Consider the following 22,003-nt stretch of genomic DNA (forward strand, 5'->3'; position numbering starts at 1 on the left):
TTCTGCTTATTATTACTAGTAGTCACACTTCAGCACACCTTCCTCAGATAGAACATCTTACACAACCAGCAACGTGCTTCTAAAGATGCAGCTCTTTAAAAGATACTATATGTATAGCACGCCCTTGACATATGTGACTCCATCTTAGAAAAAGACTCTATCTTACATTTTAAAAGTCATCAAGTCAACAAGAGTCCAGATGTCTGCCTAATCAATAGAGACAACACCCAACCAGATAAGGGTGTAACCCTTTACCACCAGTCCTCACCAGAGGACTCAAGGGTCATAAAATGAGCAGGACCTCACCAGCTTGACATCTTAACAAATTCTGTCTCGCTGTCACTTGTCATCAGCACCCAGAATTTGCAGCTGAAGGCTCTGCCCAAATAAAGGACTCTTGGAAGATATTGGCAACTGCCCAGATCAGGACTCTCTCCTTGTACATGTCACTCTCCTTGGACTGGTTCATTAGGCCCCCCACCCCCGCCTTTTTTTTTGTGAGATGGAATCTCACTCTGTCACCCAGGCTGGAGTGCACTTGGCTCACTGCAACCTCCGCCTCTTGGGTTCAAGTGATTCTCCTGCCTCAGCCTCCCAAGTAGCTGGGATTACAGGTGTGTGCCACCACGCCTGTCTAATTTTTGTATTTTTAGTAGAGAGGGGATTTCATCATGTTGGCCAGGCTAGTCTTGATCTCTTGACCTCAAGTGATCTGCCTGCCTCGGCCTTCCAAAGTGCTGGGATTACAGGCGTGAGCCACCGTACCCAGCCCATTAGTCCCTTTTCATATCCCCTTTATTCTTGATGCCTAATGTTGCTGTTTGGCATGAAATTCTAATCTATAACATTTATATATCAATTAAGTATACTATTACGTATGGTTTGCAATATTGACTGACTTGTGGAGTGGTTTCAGCCTTTTGTGCTCATGGCCCTGACTACCAAGTGAAAGGGTAATAGTAAGGAAAATTGCCTCCTTGGAAACTCCAGACAGGTCATTTTCTTGTCTTCCTCTAGCTAGTGGCTTTCGTAATTGAAATAGCATCAATGAAAGCCTGAACTTGTGGAAAGACATAAACGTGAGTGGACCTGGTTATATCTGACCTTGCCCCACTCATGACAATATTTTAATAATAATATATAGTTTCAAATAGCTAGGAGGAGGACATTAAACATTCCCAACACAAAGAAATGATAAATGTTGGCGATGGTGGATATGTTAATTACCCTGATCTGATCATTATACTTTATATGCATTGAAACATCACCATGTACCCCATGAATGTGTACAATTACTATCTGTCAATTAAAAAAATAAAAAAGACAGTGTAATTTGCTTATCTACAAAAACTCTTTACTATATAGGAGGTACAGCTCCAAATACTTGACATGTATTAACTCATGTAATCCTCCCCCGTGACCCTATAAGGTAAGTATTATTTTTATTACATCCATGCTACAGAGGCGAAAACTGAGGCACAGGAGGGCAAAGTGACTTGTCTGAGGTCACATGGCTAGGAAGTGGAGCTGTCTTTAGATTTGAGCAGTCTGGCTCTTGAGACCAGGGGTGGTGAACTTTTTCTGTAAAGGTTTGGAAAGCATATATTTTAGGCTCTGTGGCCCATATGGTTTCCATCATAACTATTCAACTCTGCTGCAGTAGCACAAAAGCAGACATCGACAAGATGTAAACGAATGGGTGTGACTGTGTTACAATAAAACTTTATTTTAAAAAAACAAGCTGGGGGAGTGGGGAGGGAGCAGATTTGGCCCACAGGATGGATGTAGTTTGCTGACCTCTGCTCTTGACCACTTTGCAATGCTGTCTCCTTGCTCTCAGACATTGAAAGTCCCTTGCCTCAAGGAGCTTATATTCTAATGGCAGAGAAGGGCTATAAAAAACTAAGAAACATGCCCGTAATCCCAGCATTTTGGGAGGCTGAGATGGGTGGATCACGAGGTCAGGAGAACGAGACCATCCTGGCTAACACCGGTGAAACCCCGTCTCTACTAAAAAATACAAAAAAAAAAATTAACTGGGCGTGGTGGCGGGCGCCTGTAGTCCCAGCTACTTGGGAGGCTGAGGCAGGAGAATGGCATGAACCTGTGAGGCAGAGCTTGCAGTGAGCTGAGATCGTGCCACTGCACTCCAGCCTCGGTGACAGAGCAAGACTCTGTCTCAAACAAACAAACAAACAAACAAAAAAACACACACAAAAAACTAAGAAACATTTCATTTCAGAGAGTGACAAATGTTATGAAGAAAATGAAACATGATGACATTAATGTTAGGGAGATGATACGGAATGAGGGACTGTGGCAAACTGAACACCTGAGCCATTTACAGGGGGTGGTTTCTGGGCAGCTGCAACCAAGTGATGCCATTTGGGATTGTGGGTGCGGCATGCCCAGATCTTCTGATTTTTCAAAAGAAACCAGAAAGCTGGAATTTTATGTGAAATATCCTGATTTTAAATGCTGGCAACAACTTTTAAAAAGTGATAAAAAGGATATGTTTAAGGGCCAGGTGAGGCCTGCAGATGCCCTCATTGTGATGTCTGGCCGAGGAAAGAGCTGGGGTTGGAGGCCAAGTTTGAGGGCTGGCCAGGGAACTTGGGGCCGTGGTCAGCTCAGCTGGGTTCAGAATGGCCTTTGGAGTTCTGGGTCTGATCCCTTCTCTGCTGCTTCCCAGCATGGTAGTCTTGGGCAGGGCTTGTGTCCTTCTGGGTTGAATGGGGATCACTATGTTTAGCTTGCAGGTTCGTGTTGAAGACCAAGGAGGTGACCCATGTAAAGGATCTGACCCAGTGCTATGCATGGGGAGAGAGATTTATTTTATTTTTAATTGTAGAGACAGGATCTATGTTGTCCAGGGTAGTCTCAAACTCCTGGGCTCAAGTGATCCTCCTGCCTACTGCAGGTTTCTGATTATGGATTATATGCTACAAACGGAAAGTCATCATAAAAGTAGATACTTCGATTTTGTTTTTTAGCTCTACACACACAAATTTGACAATGAATGAAATGAATCAATTCCTTGAAGCCCATAAACTACCCAAACTCACCCAAGATGAAATAACTACCCCTATGAAAACATTGAATTCTGGCGGGGCATGGTGGCTCATATGTGTAATTCCAGCACTTTGGGAGGCCAAGGTGGGTCAGGAGTTCGAGACAAGCCTGGCCAAACATGGTGAAACTCTGTCTCTACTAAAAACACAAAAATTAGCTGAGTGTGGTGGCAGGTGCCTGTAGACCCAGCTACTCTGCAGGCTGAGGCAGGAGAATAGCTTGAACCCAGGAGGCGGAGGTTGCAGTGTGCTGAGATTGTGCCACTGCACTCCAACCTGGGCGACAGAGAAAGACTCTGCCTCAAAGAAAACCGAACAACAACAACAACAATAACAAAAACAAACTTGAATTCCTAATTAAAAACCTCCCAGAAAACAAAAAACAAAAAAGAACTGCTAGGGCTAGATGGTCCCAGGGGAGAATGCTATCAAATATTCCAAAAGAATTAGCACCAATTCTCCACAATCTCTTCAAGAAACTAATGAGGAGGGAACACTTCCAACCCATTCGATGAGGCCAGTATTATCCAGACACCAAAACCAGATGATGACAGTATAAAATTCAAACTCAAGAACCGACAAAAAGTCCTATCTGAATTTCCAAGTAAAAAATATTTATCTTAAGCTATCTCCAGGCCGTGTGCGTTCCTTCCAGAGCACTCTCAGTGCCCTTTGGGAAACAGAATGATTCTCAGGCTTGTCTTATGAGGTCAGTAGGGCAAGAACTGCTGTTCCAATTTTACAGACATGTAGACCGAGATCTTAGGAAAAAAGTGACTTGCTCCAGGTCTTGGATCCAGGAAGTGGTGGGGATGGGATTTGATCTGGGACCTTTAGACTCCACAGTGTCACATCACCCGACAGGATTCTAGTCAGAAATGTCACAACAGACACCACGGCAAGAAGCGACTTCCCCATTGCATTGGGCACATGGGCTGTGGCAGCACACACCAAGACCAAGCCTGGGCTCAGCGGTCTAACAAAACGCGACTACCCGAGGAGAGTCTTTCTTTTTAAAAAAATTTAGGTAAAATCCACGAAACTGAAAATACACCCTTTTTTTGAGATGGGGTCTCACTCTGTTGCCCAGGCTGGAGTGCAGTGGTGCGATCATAGGTCACCACAGCCTTGAACTCCTGGGCTCAAGCGATCCTCCCACCTCAGCCTCCTGAGTAGCTGGGACCACAGGCACACACCACCATGCTTGGCTATTTTATTTAAATTTTTTTTTGAGGCAGAGTCTTGCTCTGTCACCCAGGCTGGAGTGCAATGGCACAATCTTGGCTCACTGCAACCTCTGCCTACTGGATTCAAACAATTCTTCTGCCTCAGTCTCCTGAGTAGCTGGGTCTACAGGTGTGTGCCACCATGCCTGGCTAATTTTTGTACTTTTAGTATAGACGAGGTTTCACCATGTTGGCCAGGCTGGTCTCAACTCCTGACCTCAGGTGATCCACCCGCCTCGGCCTCCCAAAGTGCTGGGATTACAGGCATGAGCCACTGTGCCCGGCCTACTTTACTTGATTTTTTTTTTTTTTTTTTGTAGCGACGGGCTCTCACTATGTTGCCCAGGCTGGTCTCAAACTCCTAAGCTCAAGCTATCCTCCCACTTCAGCCTCCTGAAATGCCGGGATTACAGGTGTGAAAATGAACCATTTAAAAGTGAACACTTCAGTGGAATCTAGGGTACAATGTTGTGCACCCACCACTTCCACCTAGGTCTAAAACATTTTCATCACCCTAAAAGGAAACTCTGTACCCAAGAAGCACTTACTCCCCATCCCCTACTCCCCCCAGCCCCTGGTAACCAACAGTCTTCATTCTGACTCTAAGGATTGACCTCTTCTGGGTATTTCATATAAATATTCACACAAATATGACCTTCTGTATCTGGCTTCTTTCACTTGGCATAAGCGTGTTGTAGCATGTATCAGTACCCCATTCCTTTTCATAGCTGAACCATATTCCACGAGTGTGACTATCCTATGATTTATCCATTCATCCATTGATGGTCATTTCCAATGAGACTCTGAGACTGCATATTTCTGCGCTGAATTAGGCCCCACTGGGAGACGTCCATTGGAGCTTTCCCCCATCTGCCATCGGAGGGGCCTGAAAGTTCACGAATTCACAGAGGAAGTGTGGGAAGCAGGCATGGTGAGGGGACACCTCCTATTTCCCTGTCAAAGTCAACCCCAAATACAACGGCGTTGACACCTTCCTGCCATTTAGCAGGTGACACCTCATCACCGGCAATCTTTGGACGCTGGAAGAACCCTATTGTTGGGAAATAAGTAGTGTAAAAAGTGCAGGTGAGTGGTTGGAGGGGAGACAGCTTCTCAACCTGCTAGTTAAGTGCAAAGGAAGATTGTTCCCATTATGTAGGTTCCCAGGGTGCCTGGGATTTTTTTTTCACCACTTATCATTGTGAGCAGCAACCCCTATATTTACAGAAGACAAAAGAGCTTCTTACTCCAACCCAACTGACAATTTGTTGTAGGTTTTGCATGGAGGATTTAAATCCCTCTCCTTTTTTTTTCCTTTCAGATGCCCTTCAGCATTCATTGAGAGGTGGAGCAAGAAAGGGGGGGAGGTTGGCGAAGGAAGTCTGGGGAAGCAGTCTGTGTTTGTTAAATTTGTGGGCGGAAAATTAGGCATAGTCAGGAGACTTAACTTGCTCAGAAACTCAACCCAAGTTGAGTGATTCTATAAGGAAATGGTCTCTCTCAAAGTGGCCGAGAGTACAGGGCTTTAAAGAAAGTCTCTGCTAATGAGCACTTTTCTGACAACCTCAAACCATCTTTAAAATATATTTTATGTTGGAAATAATCCTCTAATGCTGTAAAATACATAAGCAGGGGCACTTGGCATGAAGGTCCCTGGCTTAGGAAAGCACCATTATAAGGGATTAAGCCAACAAAGGGTACCACCCCCACCCAACACCCCTCAAACAATGTCATTCACCTCCGCGACATCTCTCAAGGCTGTTCCAGCTTCTTCCTCACCCACCCCCGCCAAAATGACAACTGCAGATGTTTGCTTCTTGCCCTCACTCCTTACAGGATGGGACAGAGTGACTAGTGAGGTCACTCTCCTTCTCCCAGCCGTGCTGCAAAGAAAATAATCACTGCTGGAGGAGCCCAATCAAAGTCATCCTTTCTTTATTAGCCACAAAGACTAAACACCTTTTACTCAACTGAAAAGAGAGAGGGAAGGGGGAAGAGAGATTTAAATACAAGGTTTAACCCCCAGTGGGGGAAAGAAATCTCCGACTTCCTCAGAAAATCCTTTTCAAATTGTATTCATCTTGACTTAATCCACATCTACCAAGTGAATTAGGCAGTATTTATTTTGAGAATCTATTTTATAGAGTTCCAAGGACTCTGTTTTCCTTGGGCAGGGCTTCCTCTCTGTTTCAGAGCTACAGGCTGCTGCAAGGGTCTGGCTAGGCCTTTAAACTTCCAAGGTGCTCGCCTCACATGACCAAGAAAATGTAAATAAACACAGCTGAGCTCAGGAGAAATTGGAAGGTTTTCTCGTTAAAGAAATAAAATAAACAGATGTCCTTAAGCACTTTGGCTTGTGTTTGTCACAGGATGGAAAGCTCTAGCTGTATGAACGGTAGAAATGAATTACAGCTACATTTCAAGGTAGAAGGGGGAAAAGGAAGAAAAGGAAAGAATCTGTGGTCCTCTGAATTAACTAATAGTCCTCGAGGGAGGGCACTTTTGATTTGAACCTTAGCAACTTCTACAAATAGTTTTTAACTGCTGGGTCATAAAACCAGGTTTTCTTTCTTTTTCTTTCTTCTTTTTTTTTTTTTATTTCTTCTCAGTTTGTAAAGCAGTAACAGACAGGCCAAGCCGCCTATCGCCAACTGGATCTGATTGAATCCCGACAGCCCTGTGCTGGGTTCTGGATTCCAGAATCCAAGCCGGAATCACGTAATAACACCCGCTCAGGAATGGGGGAGGACTGTGGTGGAACGGAGAGGGCAGAGGAGCTGGTCGAGGAGCTGTGGAGATCAAGTCATGCTCTCTCGACCTGGCCTCTGGATCTGCAAGAAAAGCCAATACCAGGTGAATTTGGGGCTTCCATCTCGCCTCACAGACGAGAAAGGATGGCCTGGGGATGGAGTTAAATGCAGATGCTTGGCTGTGTGCGGTGGCTCATGCCTGTAATCCCAGCAATTTGGAAGGCCCAGATGGGCGGATCATTTGAGACCAGGAGTTCGAGACCAGCCTGGCCATCGTAAAACCCGTCTTTACTAAAAATACAAAAATTAGCTGGGTGTGGTGGCGTGCGCCTGTGGTCCCAGCTACTGGGGAGGCTGAGGCAGGAGAATGGCTTGAACCCAGGGGGCAGAGGTTGCAGTGAGCCGAGATAGCACCACTGCACCACTGCACTCCAGCCTGGGTGACAGAGCAGGACTCTGCCCCCAAAAAAGAAAAAAAAATGCAGATGCATGTTCAGTGAGTCTACAGCGGGGTCTGAGACTGTGCATTTCTGCCAGCTACCTGGTGACGCCAGACCGCCCTTCAGTAGCCAGGAGGCTTATGTTACTGCAGGGCTCTACTAGGAGGAGTTTCCATCCCTGCAGCAGCAATCATGGAGTCCCAGCATTCATACATCCTCCATGTCTTAGTTTGGGTCTCCCTGGATGCTGACCCAGAGCCAAAGGTTCACATGCGGGTGGTTTTTCTGGGAGGTGATCTCAGGAAGGGCTGTTGACACAGTGGGAGCGTGACAGTGGAGGGGAAGGAAGGGGGGGTCAATGAGCAGGTCAATGCCTGGGCCACTGGGGCTCTGTCCCTCTGGGACACTGCCCAACACACTGCAGAGGGTCACAGGTGCCTGCAGAGGGACGCCGTCACACCCAAAGGAGCAGAGTGCTACAGGAATAATGGGGGAGGGGAATTGACAGAATCTGTTATAATGAGGTTTCAATTCTAGCCTTTTAAGAAGGATGGTGGGCCGGGCGCGGTGGCTCATGCCTATAATCCCAGCACTTTGAGAGGTTGAGGTGGGTGGATCACCTGAGGTCGGGAGTTCGAGACCAGCCTGGCCAACATGGTGAAACCCAGTCTCTACTAAAAATACAAAAATTAGCGAGGCGTATTGGCGGGCACCTGTCATCCCAGCTACTCAGGAGGCTGAGGCAGGAGAATCACTTGAACCAGCGAGGCGGAGGTTGCAGTGAGCCAAGCTTGCACCACTGCACTCCAGCCTGGGCAATAAGAGCAAAATTCCTTCTCAAAAAAAAAAAAAAAAAATAGAAGGATGATGATGTTATTCTATAATCAAATAATCACACCCAGAAATAAGTAACTGCAACTGTGCTACTATGAGCCCTGTGGTGCTATGAACCATCAGTAGGAGGTTTTTAACCAACTTGGAAAGATTGGGAAGCATCCCTAAGGATACCACACCGGACAGGCAGCACTGGTTAGGCTAAGGGAGGGTAGGAAGAGTGTTCTGGGCAGAGCAACAGTGTGTGCAAAGTCCCTGTGGTGGGAAGTGCATGTGAGCAGGAGGCTGCAGCAGTGCTGGGGGTGGGTGAGAGAGATCAGGTTGGCAAGGTTGGCAGGGGCTGGACCGCCCGGGGCCTGGAAAGTCATGGCAAAGAGTTTACCTTAAGGGCAGTGAGCACCACTGCAGGGTTTTCCACCGGGTGAGGATGGAGAAGGTGGCACAATCCCACTTGCTCCTTGAAGCAGCTGTTCGGCTGCCCAATAGGTTGAGGGTGGGTGAGGCAGAGGGGAAGCAGGGAGACAGGCGTCCAGACCCATGGAGAGGGCAGAGGAGGCTGAAATGAAGGAGGTGGTGGGGGAGCTGGAGAGAAGGGTATGGGATTCAAGAGACAGGCACAGCAATGATGATGGTTGGTGTATGGATCAGAGAGTTACGTGAGCATAAAATGGGTGACCTGACTTACTCTGGGGGACCCCCGAGGAAGTGACTTCTGAACTGTGTTATGAAAGAAAAGCTGAGCCTCCCAGTGAATAACAGGAGTAAAAAAGAAGGATGAAGAATATTCTAAGAATTCAGAATAGCATATGCAGGGGCCCAGACAGATGGGAATTTGATGCCCTGGGTAAGTAAAGGCACCTGTATGGCCAGGGAAGACGGCTGAAGACGGCAGCCATGAGCTGGGCAAGGGGTCCCTGGGAGCAGTCTGCTTCCCTGGCAGCAAGAGGGGATCATTGCAGGGCCTGATTTGCATTTTCAAGCAATCCCTCTGGCAGGTGGGAGAAGGGTAAGGTGGTGGGCAGTTGGGAGGTGGGCAGGAGGCCCCACCTGTGAGCAAATTCGGCTATGAAGACCCTTCAGCTGCTTGCCTCGGCATGCCCGAAAGTATCTTTGTGAGTCCATTCTTGCATTGCTATAAAGAAATACCTGAGCCTGGGTAATCTATAAAGAAAAGAGGTTTAATTGGCCCACAGTTCTGCAGGCTGTATAAGCACAGCACAGGCAACTGCTGAGCTTCTGGGGAGGCCTCAGGGAGCTTTTATACATGGCAGAAAGCCAAGCGGGAGCAGGTACTTCACCTGGCAAAAGCAGGGGGAAGAGGGGGAGAGTGGCGGAGAAGTGCCACACACTTTTAAATGACCAGATCTCACAAGAACTCACTATTGTGAAGACAGCACCAAGCCACGAGGGATCCGCGCCCATGATCCCAACACCTCCCACCAGGCCCCACTTCCAGCACTGGGGATTACAATTTAACATAAGACTGGGGCAGGGATCAAATATCCAAACTCTCTCAGTGTCTTTGATAAAGGCCGAGGCTTTTATTATTATTATTATTATTTTTTGAAGGAGTCTTGCTCTTGTGGCCCAGGCTGGAGTGCAATGGCACGTTTTCGGCTCACTGCCATATCCACCTCCTGGGTTCAAGCGATTCTCCTGCCTCAGCCTCCTGAGTAGCTGGGATTACAGGTGCCACACCACCACTCTCGGCTAATTTTTGTACTTTTAGTAGAGACGGGGTTTCACCATGTCGGCCAGGCTGGTCTCGAACTCCTGACCTCAGGTGATCCACCAGCCTCAGCTTCCCAAGTGCTGGGATTACAGGCATGAGCCACCGTGCCCAGCCAAGGCTGAAGCTTTTCATGCCTTCTGAAGAGGAAAGGCTAAAAACGTCACCCTTAAAGAAGGACAGAAAACCCTGTGCGAAAGACCTTTTCCAGAGGCTTTTAGTGCAGGCATTTCAGCGAGGTAAGCCTCAGGGTTCTCATCTGTGACATGGGCATTCACCTGCCCCTGCCCCCAGGGATGAGAGGATGGTATGTTTCTGTAGCCATCACACCAACAGGTGTCTTCCAGAGAGCCTGTGAGGCTCCCGGTGAGTTCTGCCCATTCTCCCCCGACAGAAGAGCTGACTCATGAGTCCCAAAGTCATGGAACAAACAGATATCTGTGTGGATGATCACTAAAAAGGCAAGTCAGGGAACATGTGGTGACCCCAGCCACTGCTACTTTGAATGACATCCAGTTCCATTTAAATAAGAAACCCCAGAAGCACAGTGATGTCCCCCTTGAAATCACAGCGTATCCACAAAAAAAACCCATCTAGGAATTTGATGTGGGATCAGCTGTGTTTGAGGCAGTGATTCGCTCTGAAAAGCAGCAGCATTATGGTCTGTGTGTCTCAGGAGAGTGGGTTTCCCTTAAAGAGGGGTGTGCTGGTGGCAGATGCTGGGCATTTCTCTCTCTAGAGAAACCTCACCCTGGGAATGACCTTTGCAGTAGGTGAATACAAAGTGTGTGATCTGGGTTCATTTCTAAGCTCCAGGCTATAGCGCTGCCCACCTTTCACAGCAGACAGTCCCGAGTGTGGATGTGGAGGCTGGCTCTGCTCCTGGTGTGAGCACCCATGGTTTCTGCCTCTCATTCATTCTCATTCTTTCTGCTAACAGCTCCTTGGGTTCCTCATGGGGAACTGCCTGCCCCCACTGCAGGTGGCTTGGTGGGCCGTCCATCAAGGTGTCTAACCCTGCCTAGCTGAGAGGCGGGCACAGGTCCCAGGCACAGCCGATCAGCCCCTCTCCTGTGACTGGAGCAATTCAAGGATGAAACAGTAGCTGTAAGGCCTAAAGGTGCCACCTCATCAGCTCCTCCTTCTTGGGAGCCCCAACTTTTCCTCCATTCTTCTCCTGGATCCTGAAAACTTCCTCATACCCTCCCAATCAATTTCCTTGTGGTTAAGTTAGCCACAAGCTAGCCTTTGTTGCATTTGGACATAAAATCTGGCCAGGCAAGGTGGCTCGCACCTGTAATCCCAGCACTTTGGGAGGCTGAGGCGGGTGGATCACTTGAGGTCAGGGGTTCGAGACTAGCCCGGTCAACATGGTGAAACCCCCGTCTCTACTAAAAATACAAAAATTAGTCGGGCGTGGTGGTGCATGCTTGTAATCCCAGCTACTAGGGAGGCTGAGGCAGGAGGATCACTTGAACCTGGGAGGCAGAGGTTGCAGTGAGCCAAGACGGCACCACTGCACTCCAGCCCAGGCGACAGAACAAGACTCTGTTTCAAAAAAAAAAAAAAAAAAAGAGCGTGAACATGAAATCTAACTTTTGGAGCCACTTCCTGCTTCTGGAGCCTCAGGCAAGTCCCTCAACTTCCCCGGAACTGTTTTCTCATTTGTAAAATAAGAAGAGTAACAATAATTCCTGATTTATTCACCTCAAGAAGGCGGTTGTGGAATTAAGTCAAATAATGTAAGAGTGAACTGTAAACTCCCAAACGTGCCTAAGTGTTTTTTTTTTGGCCTAGTTTTGAAGTCTCAGCTGATGCTTCCTCTTATAGGAAGTCTTCCTTGACTATCTGAGCCACGTGGATACCTTCTTTCTCCAATCTATGCCTAATCTCTACTCTCAGCAAGGAGCTGATCAGATGTAGTCTCGCATAACTCATTCTTTTATATGCATAATATAATCAAGTTAAATCATTTACTTTTTAATTTTTATCAAATTAAATACTCAAAAAGTTCCACAAGGCTTGTTATAAGACTGTAGTTTCCCAGCCACGCCCTCTCATTCTCCCTTTGTCACCACTTTCAACTCTTCCCTTCATTCATTATCTTGATACTCACTGCCCTGTCTCTAAATTGCATGGTTATAATTACACAGCTTTTGATTTTTCACTTTGAGGCATTACTTGATCCCACTATGGGCAATGTGGATTTTCTTCTTGCTACCTTTACTGCACATATGCATCCTTCTCGTTCCCTTTTCCTCCTAAATAGAGTCATAGCTTTGTTTGCTTGAGACAGCGGTCTTGCTCTGTTGGCCAGACTCGAGTGCAGTGGTGCTACCTCGGCTCACTGCAGCCTCTAACTCCTGGGCTCAAGGGATACTTCAACCTCAGCCTCCAGAGTAGCTAGGACTACAGGTGCACACCACCACACCTGGCTAATTTTTGAAAAAGCATTTTTTTTTTTGTACAGATGGGGCTTTGCCATTTTGCCCAGGCTAGTCTCAAACTCCTGGGCTCAAGTGATCTGCCCACCTCGGCTTCCCAAGAGTGAATGATTTTTATTGGGTTAGTAGTAGTCAGAGTTCATGCTGCTGTGATTACTGCATAGGCTGACTGCTTGAAGACTCAATGTCCTTACATCTTCACCCTCTGAAGTGTAATAGTAAAGCTTCTCCCTTCAAGAGGTGGGGTTACTGCTCTATTTAAATCTGGGCTGGCTTATGTTTACTTTTGCTGACAGAATGCAGCAGCAATGATCTGGGCTCGTTTCTAAGCCCCAGGGTACAGTGCTGCCCATCTTTCACAGCATGCCAGTTCCAAATGGCACGCCAGTTCCAAATGGAGGACTAAAGACAGGTCTCTCTCCTTGAAAGGAACACTGCTTAGGCCACAAGAAAAAGCCTGGACATGCCTGCTGGAGGATGAGAGACCCCATGGAGCAGAGACAGGTTGTCCCAGCTGAGGCCATTCTCTACCAGCTGATCTGCCAGCTGACCCTACAAGAGACCAGGCTAGCTCAGTAGAACCTCTCTGCCGACTAACAACCTTATGGGCCGAATACATGCTTATTGTTTTATGCCACTAAGTCTTGGGGTGATTAGTTATGTAGCTAACTGATAACACAGCTAAGCCAGGTAGTAAACTACGATGACTTTTCATGCCTTTTGTTTTCCCCTGGAGTTAATAATGATCTTTTAAAAAATCCTCTCAATACATTCAGATGTACCAGGTATTTTATCAATTTCACTTCTTCAAGATGTCTCTCTCAGCACCCTTTGGCCTACTTCAATCAGGACCAACTGCACCTGTCATTTATTCTCTGGAAGCCAGAGTCAATGGGAAAATGCCTTAAAACTATGAAGGAAAATTACTATTTCCAAACAAAAATTCTATACCCAGCCAAACTGTCATGAAGGACAGTAGAACAAAGACATTTTCAGGAAGGAGGAGATGGATGCAATGTCTGAAAACAAAATTGTGAAGCCTTTGCTGAGACCCTGCTGTGGGCCTGGCTCTGGGTGAGGCCAGGCTAGGTGGGCATGGAACATCTCAGTCTGAGACAGAGGCTGCCAGGCCCCTGCTTGTCACACACATGGCTGTCTGCTCCCTTGTGGGTGAATGCCCTGGAATCTTATTTCTGCTGTATTTGCCATCACACAAGTGAAAACTCCCTACCTGGAAACCGTTTGTTTGTTTATTCAACAAATATTTGTCCAGTGGAGGTGCCAGGCACTGTGCTGGATATTGGGATAAAGCTGTGAACACATCAGACCCAGTCCCTGTGCTCCATGAGCTAAGAGGCAGCAGAAGAGTTCATTCGAGGCTTTTAATTTTTACCCTCGAGGCAGTCACATGGATCACTAGGGACATGTTACGTGCTTAAGAGCAGTGGGGTGGCTGGACACGGTGGCTCACACCTGTAATCACAGCACTTTGGGACTTAAGCCCAGGAGTTCGAGACCAGCCTAGGGAAAGTGAGATCCCTGTCTCACAAAAAACATAAAAAATTAGCTGGGCATGATACTGCATGTCTGTGGTCCCAGCTACACAAGAGGCTGAGCTGAGAGGATCGCTTGATCCCAGGAGGTTGAGGCTGCAGTGAGCCATGTTTGCATCACTGCACTTCAGCATGAGTAACAGAGTGAGACCCTGTCTCAGAAAAATAAAATAAAAAATAAAGAGCAGTGGGGCACTTCCTGGCTTTCATCCCTCCTAAGCTGGGTGACCTTGACTGAGTCACATCATCTCTCTGGGCCTCAGTTTCTCTGGAAATGAGTATAAAGGGAGCAGCTGGGCCTTATAGATTCATGGTGGGGATTAAATGAGAGAGAGGGTGTAAAGCTCAGAGCAGTCCATAAAGGTTGCTTGTCACAGCTCTGTCTGTGCTGATGTGGAGCTGAGGAAGCCCGAGTGTCCTCCCTGAAGAGAGGGGGCATGAGGAAGACCTGGAGCACCACAGACGTGTGTGGTGTGGTGGTCAGATGCAGGCCCCCCTCCACAGCACTATGGACCTGGAGGGCCCAATCATCCTTTGTTGTGGGGCTGTCCTGTGCATTGTGGGACGTGTAGCAGCATCCCTGGCCTCTACCCACTAGATGCCAGTAGTACCCCATTCCCCAAAAATGGGGAATGTCAAATGTCCCCTGGGGGCCAAAACTTCCTCTGGTTGAAAACTATTGTGTTAGAGTGATAGAGTTGTATGTATGGCAATGTGGGAGGATCTAAAACCATGGTGCAGGCAGGGTGTGGTGCCTCATACTTGTAATTCCAGCACTTTGGGGGGCTGAGGCAGGAGGATTACTTGAGCCCTGGAGTTCGAGACTAGCCTGGACAACATGACGAGACCCCTGTCTCAGAAATAAATAAGTGAAACCATAGCACAGAGGGAGAAAGGTAAGAAACACAGGGTATTTAAACAATGCCACCTAGACACATAAGAAATAAATGCACACAAAAAGAGAATGTATATTTTACAGGGAACAAACAAAAGGCTATACATTGAGCTATAAAGGGAGGGGAGGGAAAGGAGCACAAATAGGTTTAAAAGGAAACACATTGGTACCTGCGTGAAATAAGAAAGGGGCCTTGTGTGGACAAAGAATATGAATAACTCAAGCTGTGCATTTGAGGCTTAACTTAAGAAAATAATAAAATTGATAGTGAGTGCTTGGTGTATAGGAAATGTGCAGTAAAGCTTGAGGAATTTGTTCAGGAGGAATTGGCTGGTTGCCAATAGGGGTAGATGCAATCAGGTCTCTTCAGGCAGAGACCCTGGATGGAAAACAGGGCATCTTTGCAGCTTGGTGGTGAGAATTAGGACTCCCTTTACCTTCTTTATCTGTGGCTGGTCTGCCTTCAAAATATACCCAGCCCACTGTGCTCCCCACCGCCTGCATCTCTACTCCCTGGGTGGAGGGAAGGATAAACTGAGAAAAACAGTTCAGTCTTTCAGATAAACTGGTGCAGTAGCCTCCTCACCCATCACCAGGATTCCAACCTGGCCACTTTTCACTCTCCTCTCCCCGGGGAGCAGCCAGAGGGGTTCCTTCAGAATGGAGCTCAGGCTGGATGTAGTAGCTCACGCCTGTAATCCCAGCACTTTAGAAGGCTGAGGTGGGAGGATCACTTGAGCCCAGGAGTTGAGACCAGCCAGTGAGACCCTCGTCTCTTAAAAAAAATTAGCTGGGCACAGTGGTGTGCACCTGTAGTCCCAGCTACTTGGGAGGCTGAGGTGAGAGGACTGCTTGAGCCTAGGAGGTTGAGGTTGCAGTGAACTATGATCATGCCACTGCACTCCAGCCTGGGTGACAGTGCAAGACCCTGTCTCTAAAATAAATAAATAAAAAATAAAGATAAATAAGAATGGAACTCAGATTCCATCTTCATCCATTTGTGTTGCTATAAAGGAATATCTGAGGCTAGGGAATTGATAAAGAAAAGAGGTTTATTTGGCTCACAGTTCGGCAGGCTGTACAAGAAGCATGGCACCAGCATCTGCATCTGGTGAGGCCTCAGGCTGCTTCCACTCATGGTGGAAAGCAAAAGGGAGCCAGCATGTGCAGATCACATGTGGAGAGAGAGGAAGAGAGAGAGCGGAGGGAGCTGCCAGGCTCTTTTCAACAACGAGTTCTCACGGGAGCTAAGAGAACTCACTCACTCCTGCAAGAATGGCAGCAAGCCATTAATGAGGGATCCACCTCCAGGATCCAAACACCTCCCTTTAGGCCACACCTTTAACAATGGGGATGAAATTTCAACATGAGACTTTGTGGGGCTCAACAAACCATATTGAAACCAGGGCAGACTCTGTCCTTCTACTCCAAATCTCTACCAGCTCCCACTTCAGAGTCAGTCTGCTGTGCTCCAGCCACACTGGCCTCCTTGCTGTCCCTCAAACTCCCCAGGCAAACTTCTGCTGCAGGGCCTTTGCATGTGCCATTCCCTCTGCCCTTCCACCAGATTTCTGTTTCTCCACTTCCTTCAGGCCTTATTCAAAATTTAGCTTCTCTGTGTGGCCTCCTTCCCTGGCCACACTTTTCTCAAATTTAATTTAAACTTCTCTTTTTCTCTGGATTATTATTTCTTCTTCTTTCCCCTTCCCTTCCTTCTTCCTCCTCCTCTTCCTCCTCCTCTTTTCTTCTCCTTTTTCCTTCTCTCTTCTTCTTTTTCTTTTTCTTCTTCCTTCTTCTCTTTTTTCTTTCTCTCTTTCTTTTTTAGAGACAGGGTCTCATGTTGTCCAGGCTGGTCTTGAAGTTCTGGCCTCAAGCAATCCTCCTGCCTCAACCTCCCAAAGTGCTGGGATTACAGGGGTACACCACCATGCCTGGCCTTGCATTTCTTTTTTGAAAAAAACAAAAAAACAAAAAAACAAAAAACAAAAAACAAAGTCTCACTTTGTTGTCCAGGCTGGAGTACAGTGGCATGATCTAGGCTCACTGCAACCTCTACCACCTGGGTTTAAGTAATTCTCATGCCTCAAGCCTCCCAGATAGCTGAGACTACAGGTGCGTGCCACCACGCCTGGCTAATTTTTGTATCTTTAGTAGAAATGGGGTTTCACCATAATGAGCAGGCTGGTCTCGAACTCCTGGCCTCAAGTCATCTGCTCGCCTCAGCCTCCCAAAGTGCTGGGATTACAGGCGTGTGCCACTGTGCCTGGCCGCTTGCATTTCTATGTATCTTGCTTATCATCTTCCCTCCTCTCCCCAAGGATATCAGCTTCATGAGTGCAGAGTTTTTAATGACTTTGTTCCCTGCTGCATCCCCAGGGTCTAGAACAGTAAACCTAGCATGCAGGGGGCACTTGATAAATATTTGTTGAATAAAATGAGAAAATGCATACATTTCTATGGAGACCACTAATGGTATCTTGGTGGGTTGATTCATGGATTTGTTGTGCCCCCAATCACTGTGACAACTGCAAATGCCTCCCTTTTCCAAACACTCCCTTCTACTCCAGTTTGCTCCCTGAAGGATCTGATGTATCCGCCAACAAGGTCATGGGCGAGACGTGAGTTGTTACTCTCTGTTTGCTCCCTCAGTTCCCTGTCTTCCAGCCGCCAATTCATAAGGTAGCAGATTTTGAGCTTTTCGGCCTTGGGGTGGTGAGCGAGTGGCATTGGTTTCTTGTCCTGACTTCCAACAGCTAAAGGATGGAAGGGGGTTTTCAGAGGCCTCCCTACCCTGCCACGTGTGCCAGGAAGCAAAACCTAAGAGGGTGACAGTCTGGGCCAGGGGGTCAGGCAGATATGACCATAGCCAGCCCCACTGAGATTCCAGATCCCACCAGACCTGAAGCACCCCTAGGGACAGGAACCAGACACATGTCATCAGTGTCGTAAGTGGACAGAGGACTCGTGGTCCATGGACTCTCACCCAATCCCTGGGTGCTTTGTGAGCTCCCTGGAAGTCTGATATAAACTGGGGAGGAAGGAAAAAGAACCCAGCAGAACAAAGGCTGGAACTAGGAATTCCACTGTATTACAGAAAACCAAAATTCTATTTCATGCATGCTGCATGGGTTGAGATCTCTCCCTGCTACTAACACTTAAAATATTCCCTTGATTACAGTCATGTAATCAACAAACGTTTACTGAACTCCTACCATGTGCCAGGCCCTGTGCTAGGTCTGGGGGCTACAGCTGGGAGGCAGACCACCCTGGTGCTTGCCATTCCAGGCCAAGCCTCAGGGCCCAAGGCAAAAGGAAAAATGTGGCCCCTACATACACTTATCAAAACATTTTTCTGTATTTTGACTCAAGTGGAAAAAGTTAATAAAAGCTCTACAGTAAAAAAAAAAACAACAAAAAAAACAAAAAACACAAAAGATGACTATATATTAAAGCCCCTTGTTGGCCAATCTGTTCCTACCATTGCCAAGGCTCATAAACCTGCCCTGTGGAGAGGTAACAGCCACTCAGGCCAGGGAGTCGGGGGCTGATTGGAAACGGTTCCTATTGCACAATAACGCAGGGCTGTAACACACACAACCATCTGTCTTTGTTTACATTTTGATTTTCTTTCATGATGGATTTTTTGGCATCAATTTTGATTTTTAAAATATCGCATTAAAATATGATTGAGCTTGATTACTTTGTTTCTCAGTACCCACTTAAATTTCGTGGCTACAAAATGCTAATCCTGGCCCTGGTGCTTGTTTTCATAGAGTTTACATTCAAATGTGTGTGTGTTGGAGAGGGCAGGTAATAAATAATACATATTTAACGCATCGGGTGGTTTGATGAGGAAACATTTGGGCAGGTTTCTTATTTTTTTTGAGACAGAGTCTTGGTCTGTTGCCCAGGCTGGAGTTCAGTGGTGTGATCTTGGCTCACTGCAACCTCCGCCTCCCAGGTTCAAGTGATTCTCCTGTCTCAGCCTCCCGAGTAGCTGGGATTACAGGCGCCTGCCATCATGCCCAGCTAATTTTTGTATTTTTAGTAGAGACAGGGTTTCACCATGTTGGACAGGCTGGTTTCGAACTCCCGGCCTCAAGTGATCTGCCTGCCTCAGCTTCCCAAAGTGCTGGGATTACAGGCGTGGGCCACTGTGTCCAGCCACTGGGCAGATTCGTGAATAAAGGAGCCAGTAGAAAATGGGGAGATAGGCATTCCTGGCACAGGGAACAACAGCAAGTGCAAAGGCTGTGTTGAAACCACAAAAAATAAAACCAATGGAGATGCCAATTATAAAGGTTAAGACTGGTCATAAGGACAAAGGTGGAGGACTCCTACTTTCCATTTTGGAAACTTACTACAAAGCTATAGTAATCAAGACAGTGGTACTGGCATAAGGGCATACATACAGATCTATGGGATAAAATTAAGAGTCAAGAAATAAACATATTTATGGCCAATTGATTTTTTTAAATTTTTGAGATAGAGTCTGGCTCTGTCGCCCAGGCTGGAGTGCAATGGCATGATCTTGGTTCACTGCAGACTCCACCTCCCGGGTTCAAGGAATTCTCATGCCCAAGCCTCCCAAGTAGCTGGGATTACAGACGTGCACCATCTCATCTGGCTAATTTTTGTATTTTTAGTAGAGATGGAGTTTCACCATGTTGGCCAGGCTGGTCTTGAACTCCTGGCCTCATGTAATCCACCTGCCTGGACCTCCCAGAGTGCTGGGATTACAGGTGTGAGCCACTGCATCTGGCTGCCAATTGATTTTCTGACAGGATGCTGAGACAGTTCAGTGGGGGAAAGAAGAGTCTTTTCAACAAATGCTACTGGGACGACTTGATAGTCATAGGTAAAACAATGAGGTTGCACCCCTACCTCACATCATACATACAACTTAACTCAAAATGGATCACAGACCTAAATGTAAGAGCTAAAGTGAGAAAATTCTTAGAAAAAAGTGCAGGAGTAAATCTCTGTGACCTAGGTTAGGCAATAGGGTCTCAGATATGACACCAAAAGCAAAAGTAACCAAAGAAAATATACATAAATTGCACTTCATAAAAATAAAAAGCTTGGTATTTCAAAGGATACCACAAAGAAAATGGAAAGGCAACTCACAGAATGAGAGAGAAAATATTTGCAAATCACATATTTGATAACAGACTGGTATCCAGATATATAAAAACTCTTATAATGATATAAAGACAAACCAGTTAAAAATGAGCAAAAGATTTGAATAAATATTTTTGCAAAGAAGATATACAAATGGCCAATAAGCACATAAAAACATCACTAGTCATTTGTCAACATTATTAGGGAAATGCCAATCAAACCCACAATGAGATACCACTTCATACTTACTAGGACTATAGCCAAAAAAGGCAGACAATAACATATTGATGAGGAGGTGGAGAAATTGGAGCCATTTTACATGGCTGATGGGAATGTAAAATGATATAGTCACTTTGGAAAATAATCTGGCTGTTCCTCAAAAGTGTTAAACCTAGAGTTGCCATGTGGCCCAGCAATTCCATTCCTAGGCATACACCTAAGAGAATTAAAAACATATGCACATGCAAATACTTGTATGCCAACGTTCATAGCAGCATTATTCATAATGGCCCGAACTTCAACTATCCAACTGATAAATGGATAGACAAAATATAGTTTATCCATGAAATGTGATATGGTCTGGCTCTGGGTCCCCACCCAAATCTCATCCTGAATCACAATCCAAATCATAATCCCCATGTGTTGGTGGAGGAACCTCGTGGGAGGTGATTGGATCATGGGGGTGGTTTCCCCCATGCTGTTCTTGTGGTGGGTGGGTTGTCACCATGTCTGATCATTTTGTAAGGGGTTCCTCCTCCTACACTCTGCACCTTCTCTCTCCTATCGCCTTGTGAAGAAGGAAGTGTTTGCTTCCTCTTCTGCCATGTTCGTTAACTTTCCTGAGGCCTCTCCAGCCATGCAGAACTGTGAGTCGATTTAACCTATTTCCTTTATAAATTACCCAGTCTTGAATATTTGTTTATAGCCATGTGAAAATGGACTAATACACAATGGAAAATTGTGTGGCCATAAAAAGGAATGGAGTACTGATACATGCTACAACACGGATGATCACATGTACTGTGTGATTCCCTTTATATGAAATATCCAGAAGAGGCAAATCTGTAGAGAAAGAAAGATTAGTGGTTGTCAGGGGCTAGGGGGAGGAGGAAATGGGGGGATGACTGCTAATGAGTATAGGGTTTCTTTTTGGGGTGATGAAAATATTTTAAAATTAGAGTGGTGATGGTTGTACAACTCTGTGAATATACTAAAAATTACTGAATTGTACACATCGAAAGGGTAAATTATGATATGTAGATTGTATCTCAATACAACTGTTATCAACAACAACAACAACAACAGGTCCTGGAGTTGAGCTTCATATTGGTAGTGGGCTGCCTAGAAGGCAAGGTAGAAGAGGAGGAGTCAGGGCGACTCCCCGTGAATCCCTGGAGGAAAGCTGACTAATCCCTTTTAGAATCCCTTCCTGGTCACAGGCAAAGGCTCTTGACCACCTTGCATTTGCCTAATATCAGCTGGAAAAAAACAGAGTTCAGAGACTGCGGAGGAGGGTGGTAGGGGAAGGGAGGGGTTAGGAAAGAGGCAGCAGTCACTGGCTGCTCCAGCTCTCTAGGGAATTTCTAATGGATCCACAAGATGCTGGGAGATACAGCTACCAAAGGGATGTTCTGGCTCTGAGCACTGGGGAGGAAGAAATGGAAAGGAAGTGAAGAGATGACAGCCTCAAGCAGCACATCCCTTGATTGGGAACAGAAAGGGAGCCCAGTTTCTGTCTTAAAATTCAAACACCCTATTTTGAATCATTCCCCAATCATTTTAGCTTTGTTAGGCTTAGTTCCCCCCAAAAACAGCAAGTCCCCCCTCTGGCTGGTACTATTAATGATTTTGGCTTCCTGCATGGTATGCAGCATGATGGCCACAAGCAAAGTGCTGCTGGTTCTTGTCATGGATGTTCAGGGGATCTTGGCATCCAGTGC

At 46.5% G+C, this 22,003-nt stretch overlaps 1 protein-coding gene across 2 annotated transcripts in view; it reads right to left on the reverse strand.

Annotated features, from left to right (window-relative positions):
• Nucleotides 1–22,003, reverse strand: part of EYA2 (EYA transcriptional coactivator and phosphatase 2) — a 293,919-nt gene that overhangs the window by 64,280 nt on the left and 207,636 nt on the right. The gene's annotated exons all lie outside the window — the stretch shown is intronic.

The sequence above is a fragment of the Nomascus leucogenys genome, chromosome 13 (genome assembly GCF_006542625.1).
Source record: "Nomascus leucogenys isolate Asia chromosome 13, Asia_NLE_v1, whole genome shotgun sequence".
Lineage (NCBI taxonomy): Eukaryota > Metazoa > Chordata > Mammalia > Primates > Hylobatidae > Nomascus > Nomascus leucogenys.